Source organism: Glycine soja, chromosome 1, assembly GCF_004193775.1.
Source record: "Glycine soja cultivar W05 chromosome 1, ASM419377v2, whole genome shotgun sequence".
NCBI lineage: Eukaryota > Viridiplantae > Streptophyta > Magnoliopsida > Fabales > Fabaceae > Glycine > Glycine soja.
In genome coordinates, this window is record NC_041002.1 from 4,791,334 (window position 1) to 4,799,193 (window position 7,860).

At 30.8% G+C, this 7,860-nt stretch overlaps 1 long non-coding RNA gene across 1 annotated transcript; it reads left to right on the forward strand.

The window, feature by feature from the left end:
* The first annotated feature begins 2,044 nt into the window (after positions 1-2,044).
* Positions 2,045-3,706, forward strand: LOC114401676. Its single transcript, XR_003664336.1, has 3 exons — positions 2,045-2,641; positions 2,910-3,000; positions 3,431-3,706. It is a non-coding gene; the product is annotated as an uncharacterized LOC114401676 (long non-coding RNA).
* The last annotated feature ends 4,154 nt before the right edge of the window (positions 3,707-7,860 follow it).

Here is a 7,860-nt window from a genome sequence, read left to right on the forward strand (position 1 = left end):
AGCTAGGGTACTCTAAGGCTATTATTTACTCTATTGTTTTATTTTATTATTTTATAAAAATGAATTATATTTTACTCTTTCATTAAATAAATAACCAATTAAAACATCCCTTTATTTTCTAAAACACCATTTTACTCTATTTGTTTTCTAATACAATGAAACCCTTATTTTAATTAACAAAAACCATTTTCTCTCATTTATTTAATTTCTAAAACTTCTATTAATTTTTAAATAATTTTTTTTTATTTATTTTACGAAAAATGGGGTGTTATAGGAGTAACCCCACAATCACTCTAGAGTCTCCACTTACAATCACTCTCCACTTACCATTTATAACCACACACTTTATTATTTGTATTTGTTTCAACTTTCATTTGGCTCAATATTTTGTCTCTGTATCTTTCCATCTCTCTCACTCCAAATTTCCTTTTCTTCAATTTTCTTTGGAGTCATTTTCACTTTTTTTTTGTTTCATTTCACATAGGTTTTTTTATGTTGAATTCCGGAATTAAGATCCTAAGTAAGTGTACTTACCAAAATCTGGAGCTGACACACGTCAGGGGGGATATGGCTAAGGTGGGCTCCTAGACTTCACACATCGGCTTTGAAAAGTATCTTTGTTAGAAGGATAGGAGGGGTGACATGCAAAACAAAGGACTCCGACGCTCAAGTAAGTATATAAGTTAAGAGATAAAGCAAATATATGCTTAAATGTAGGCTCGAGTGAGCGATAGAGAGAGATGTGCACATGCGTGTTTGCTTATGTGTGGAGGGTTCGATGAAACCTGATATTTATAGAAGTAGAGTGAAGTTGCGGGTCCTTGTTTGTAGGGGTTGTTATAGCCTTTATAGATTGTTCCCGACTTATAGGTAATAGCCGGTAGCTTGAAGATAATGTTATAGATAACATGTAGATTAAAAATAATTTCTAGTAGATGAATGTACCTTGTAGATAATGTGACTTGGTAAATAATTAACTACCTGTCAAGAGATAAAAACATTCAAATGTATTAAAATATTAATAGGTTAGAGATAACCTGTTAGAATATTAAGGGTCGAGTGTCCATGCTTCTATTCTAGGACTGACGTGAAGAGTTGACACGTGTCTCGGAGTGTTATGTAAGATGTCACATGTATTTTGTGGACTTTGAAGAATAGAGTAAGTATTATTGTAGCCGTGTCATTTGGAAATCACTTCACCAAACCTAACATCTCACTAACTTTGCTATTTCTTTTATTCTATTGCAGGTCATCAAGGTGCTTAACATTATTAAACTTTATATATGGAAAACCCATGGGTGTAAATAAGGTATTCACGTGAAGCTTATACCTTTACTTTTGTTCTTTGTGTGTACGTGATAAGTATAAGCTTTTCCAATTCAAAAGCTATGAAGGCAAAAAAAAAACTTCTTAGAATTCAAAAATATGTTTATTCTTCCATAATAATATGAACTTCGGGATATGTTTATTGTTCCATAAGAGTGTGGGTTAAATGTACTATTAAAACTTATTTTTTGCACATGAATGTCCTTTCTAAAAAATTTCTGACTTTTCAATATAATTTTTTTAAAACTCTTAGCTACTTGATGATATATTGATGCAGTTGATGCAAAAGGCAATCACAAAAGGAAGCTTGAGACATAAAGCTTGCTACAATCAGGGGATGCAAAAGACTGGAGAAGCATTATATTTAAGAAGACAATATAATAACTACAGACAAATTCACTGGTTTCTCTTTCTTACAATGGTTTGAGAACTTTCTTATTGCATAAGCTTGATAATTTAGATAAGGACAAATGCCTAACAATGATATCCACACTACTAAAAAAATATGTTTTAACATTGTTAGATTTAAGTCGATTTTTAAAAACTGAGGTAGACAAATAAGTGGTGGTATTTTTGAAATTAAATTCAACTTTTTAAAAGCGGTTACGTAGAAACCATAGTTGATAAAAAGTATATGCAGTTACGAGGTTGTTTTTTACTGGTGACCGTCTTTGATTTCAAATTAAATAATAAATTAAATTTTTATTTTTCGGGCCTCCCTCCGTCCATTGCGCTTCTTAGGGAAAACCAAAAGTCTCAAACCCTCCATCCTTCTAACCTTCGTCCATAGCTCTTCACGCTCACTCCAACCTTCCAAGGAAGACCCCTCAAATTCCCCACCACCACCACCACCACCACCACCACAAACACCCCTAAACTAAGCGCCACCTAAATCTCCTACACCAAATCCACCACCAAACCCTAATTTACTTCTCTCTTCTTCACCCCATGCACCACCACCCCACCAATCTGCTGCATCCTTAAAGACATCTCCCTCACCGCCCTCCCCTCCAAAATCCTGGCCGCGGTGGGCCCCAGCGGCGCCAGAAAATCCACCCTCCTCGACATCCTCGCCACCCGCACCCTCCCCTCCCACGATACTCTCCTCCTCAACTCCACTCCTCTTGTCCCCTCCACCTTCCGCAAACTCTCCTCCTACATCCCCCAACATGACCACTGCCTCCCTCTACTCACCGTCTCCGAAACCTTCCTCTTTGGCGTGGTCTTCTATAAATAGTGTAACACACAGTAGGGAACAGAACACAGATCCACTCGAAAGGGTTAGGTTTCAGGAGAAAAAGCAATCCACTCAAAGGTAACTCTTCTCTTCTTTCTGTTCCCTTTTTGATTTCGCTTCCTTTTCAATTCAATTTGTATCTACAGTTTTCAGTTTTTGATTTTCCCGTTTCAATAAAGGAGCATTTTAATTATTCATTGAGTTTAAGTTTAAAATTGATCCTAAGGGTTGAAATTGGATCTAGCATCATGTGTTCCAATTTGTTATTTGTTTCATTCACAGAGAAGGGATCTCTGGGTTACCTTTTTCTTAGTTAATTACACAATTCTAGTTGTTGATTTTGTAGAGCTAGAAGAATTCAACGATGCTCGCTATGATGATAAATATGACAATACCCGCCTCTATTATATGGAGCGTGCCTTCCTTAGATATGGAAGGTAATTCCGCCTTTTCTTATCATTCCATCGACGAGCATGGTCTTAGTTATTTGCTATGTGCAATAACAACATTTTCTGAAAGTTTTAATTTGCATACAACTCCTAATTATTTATTTATTTTTTGTATCTTTTCCTTGTATGCTCTATTATATGTTTAGTGAATGATTTTTATTTGTACTAGTCCCGCCTTTCTTTTTGAGATCCGATAGGAAATTTCCGTAATCAATTTGTGAGGAACTAATTGTCAGGTCTCCTTGGTATATAAGCAATGATTTTGAAGATAACCTTAGTTGATTTATATTAACATTATTTTTTTGATTGATTGATCGTATAATTTTTTCACACATTGCATAGAAATTAAATTCCAAATTGAATTAATTTCAATTCATCCTAATCAAATTGTTTTGTTATTTAATTATTGAATGAACAGAAGCATGCAGATGTAAACTCACTGCTTTTGTTGATGGGGTTACTGTGCCATTTGCTGCCGTTGCTATTCAAATACGCCTTAGGAGGAGGCAATCATTCTATAACCACTAGCACTCTTCAGTTGTCAAGAGCAAGCAACGTTGTTATGCTTCTAGCATACTTTGCTTACATCTTCTTCCAATTGAAAACCCATAAAAAATTGTTTGATGCATAAGAGGTGATGATGATTATTGATAATTTGACATTTACTGTTTAGGCACAATTTATTTATGTTTCATTTTTACTGCATATAATTATTACATCATATTTGTAAATTAGAGAAGTATGTGTATATATATATATATATATATATATATATATATATATATATATATATACACCCCTAGAAAAGTATGTAATAGTTAATTAATTATAAGCTAAAATAAATATTTAGATAGGATGGTTACCGTAGTTTTTCAATACAATAACTCTACCACACACACTAGTACACTCTGTCTCTTTCTATGGAAATAGTGAAAGAAAGTAGAAATCATGAGTCTTTGCTTTACGCTTTACAAGAGTAATTTATGGAAATAGTGAAAGAAAGTAGAAATGATGAGTGTTTGCTTTACGTCCTAGTAGAAATGAGTAGTCTTTGCTTTACGCTTTACAAGAGTAATTTCAAGAAATAATGAAAGTGAAATTATTTCTATGGAATATGTCCACACAAAAGCTTATTCGAATATTGGTCTCTCTTTTTCATTTTTTGTCTTAATTTTTCAACAAATAAATAATTAAGTGAGTGAGTGTGTGTGTGTGTGAGAGAGAGAGAGTAACAGTGACATGAGACAAATCAAATTCATGGAGAGACAATACAATTCAATTAGCAGGCTTTAAGATTTGGTCTGATATTCCCTACCGAAGCTGCTGCTTACTCCTTACTTTAAGGTGTTATTTTAACGGCTACATCCTATCTTATAAATAACATATTTCTACATTGGTCCTTAAGTAAGCACCGATGTGGAAAAATACTTTTTTTACATCGTTCATGAATATAACACTGATGTAGAAGGTCTAATTTCTACATCAGTGGTCAGGACAACACCGTTGTAAAAATTGCGATGTAGAAAACGTTGTCTTTCTACAACATTTGTTTGGGGACCGATGTCAAAACTTTTAACTTTCAATGACATCCTATTCAACATCGGTTGACCACCGATGTAGAATGTCGTTTTCAACCGATGTAGAAACTGTGTTTTGTAGTAGTGCCACTAGTTTTTACTGTGTTCATGACACCTGCAACAAGAATATTTTTTTTTGTTAATGTGTTATGGTGTCAGACTTCGATATGTTTTTCATGAATTTCTAATTATTTCACTTATTTTCAATGTAAAACTCGATAAACATATTTTAAAATTTTGATCACATTTAGAATGTGTGACAACACATGTGTTTTTAATAATAATAATAATAATAATAATAATAATATAATTTTGGTATAATAGTATAACTAGATGTAACACTCGTGTAATGCACAGGTTTACTTCACTATAAAAAATATAATTTAAATATGTAAAAATATACTAAGAAATTCGACTTTTAACAGCTATAATTTACTATAAATGGTTTATTATAAATGACGGTTAAGATAATATATGTATTTTTTATTTATTAAGATAACAATATTAATTGTTAACTTTTTTTTATGATGAGGTTATAGTTAAAAAAAATATAACAAAAATTGTTATTCATTAAAGTAATTTATTAAATACTGACTATGTTTTTAATGTAATTTGCAGTTGCATACTTCTAGTTTTGTACAATAATAGTAATTGCAACTCTTTTTGATATAACTCAATAAAAGATATGTTTAACTTTGCATTTATGAGTTATTTTTTCAATCCCATTTAAGTTTCCTTGCAAGTCCTCCGGATGTTTTTTTTTTTTCCGACCAATATTAGTGGTTAATTTTTGTCAGTTTTGCTAGCAAATATAACCCTCCAATTGTATGTGCTTTGAGTAAATTATTTATCGTCTTAAATAAATCTTATAAGTTTGATACATTTCTCTCAAATTTTTTTCTCCTTCCTATAATATTATCACCAACTTGCTTAATCATTAATTTGTTAAATTTACTTGTCAAATAATTTACTATATCTATAATAGTGTCGACAATTTTTAATATGTCAATATTTAGTTATTTACTTATTTTTTTGTCTAGACACAAAAATTTAATAATGTTTAAATTGGACCACCGGAAAATAGTGCTACTACAATAGTTATTTTAAGCATTTTACAACGATTTTTGATCGTCGTCATATACAACATCGTGGAATGTCCTTCCATTTTTACGACGGTTTCAAAAAAATTGTGTTAAAATAACTATCATTCTAAGACGATTTCAGATTAATAACCGTTTTAGAAAAGATACTTTTATAAGATGATTTTATAATGACAACCGTCTTAAAATATGTTTTTTTTTAAAACAAAAAAAACACGAGGATTCTGAGACGATTTTTGAAAAACCGTCTTAGAAAATAGACCTTCTAAGACGGTTCTCTAAAAAACTATCTTAGAATTCTCATTTTTTTTAAAAAAATAAAAATGTTTGAGGATATAATAAACCGTCTTAGAATGTCTTAGAATATTTTTTTTAAAAATAAAAATGAAAAATATTATTTTCGTTATAGATATAATAAAAGTAATATTATTAAAAAATTATATAGATATAATAAAAATATAAAAAAATATTACTTTCTTTATATTTTTAAACAAGAAATAAAATAAAAAATAAGATGATTTTAAGTAGAAATTAATAAAACAAATAAAAGCATGATCAGGTGAAGTAAAAAGAGAAAAAATGAATTAACTTTCCTCTTTCATTTTGTTTTTTCAGCTCATTATGTTATTTCCAAGATAGTCTTATCATATTTCTTCTCGGGTGAATATAATATTTATTTACTTGAAAGGTTATTAAATTTAAAATTTTTCCATTAATAAAATAATCTTAACAAAATTATAAATATATTTTCTCTTAAATATAAATAAATTGTTTTCATTTTTACATATGTATGAAGGAAGTAAATTTAAATTATGTCTACTTCTATCCGGAAAAAAAAACTCAAATAAGGGAAAGTTTAAAAAGTAGAATAAACAGTTAGACAAAAGATGTTCCACTAGCACTCATCTCTTCTTGTCCCATCTAGTAAACACTTAAAAGTAAGGAAAAAGTGTCAATTCCATGTTCAAGTTCAACAATGTTTGCCCTTGTTAAGGTCTCACAATAATCTTTGCCCTTGTTCATGTGTAAAGAGGTCAATATGCAATTAGAACCCATCACAAAGCTCAACTTCATCATTGTTTCAAGGGTCAAGCCAAAAAGCAATGAATCTAATTATATTACACTATATTTTTAGAGTAAATAATATATGCACCAACAATGTAGAGAGTTTTTACACAGTTAATCAATTAGAAATTATCATGTACGATAATTTTATTGACTTTTATAATATAATAATTATCTTAAAAGTCATCTTTGACATACTTTTTTTTTTTATCAATTGACAATATAAAAAGTTTTACACTGTTCGGAGATAGATTTTAACCTCATTTTCATACGAAATGTCTATCTATCATCTTGGCTTTAGAACAAAAATGATACCATGGTTTTAAGGCAGTGCCAATCATCAACAAGTGTCGATCTCATTGGTCTAACAACGTTGAGTACTTGTGGACCCTTTTCAATGCCAAATAAAAACTTCTCAATAAGTTTTACACTGTTGTCTACGTGCATTCTGTGAGACATTGCTTCCAGAACTTGTTTCTGAGCTGTATTTTTTCTGAGAGAAGCCTCAGGAGCTTTGCGGAATTGGCAATAAATAGTAAAGACAGAGTCAATAAGATATACTTATACAATATATAATAAGCAAAATTTAATGACCCACATAATAAAATGTGGCATTAGATTACAAGCTTTACTTTCTTGTAGTTTTAGCATTTGGTGCCAAACATCCAAGGGAAAAGAGTGTTACTTGCTTGCAACTCCCCCATGTTTCAATAGCAACAAGACATGAGATGCACATAACTTTCCAAATCTATTGATTTTACTTCCTTATATCTGATATCTTACTACTTAAGTTTTACTGCATAAAAATACTAAAAATATCTGGTTATAACTCTTCTACTTTACTCTTAACACTCAAGAACATTAATTTTTTTTCATCCATAGAAATTAAACTCAGGTATCAAGGAGTTCATGACAACTCACGCACACTATTCAACCAATTGAACTAGACCTCTTTTGTCAAGAACATTAATTTAAGCAAACAATACGGTTTGTTCCCATTATCAGTTCGTCACATATGTTCATTGGTTGTCACTGGTGATGACATGATCAAACACTTAATTCACAACATTAACATAACAGATATTGCACAAACAAGATACCTTATC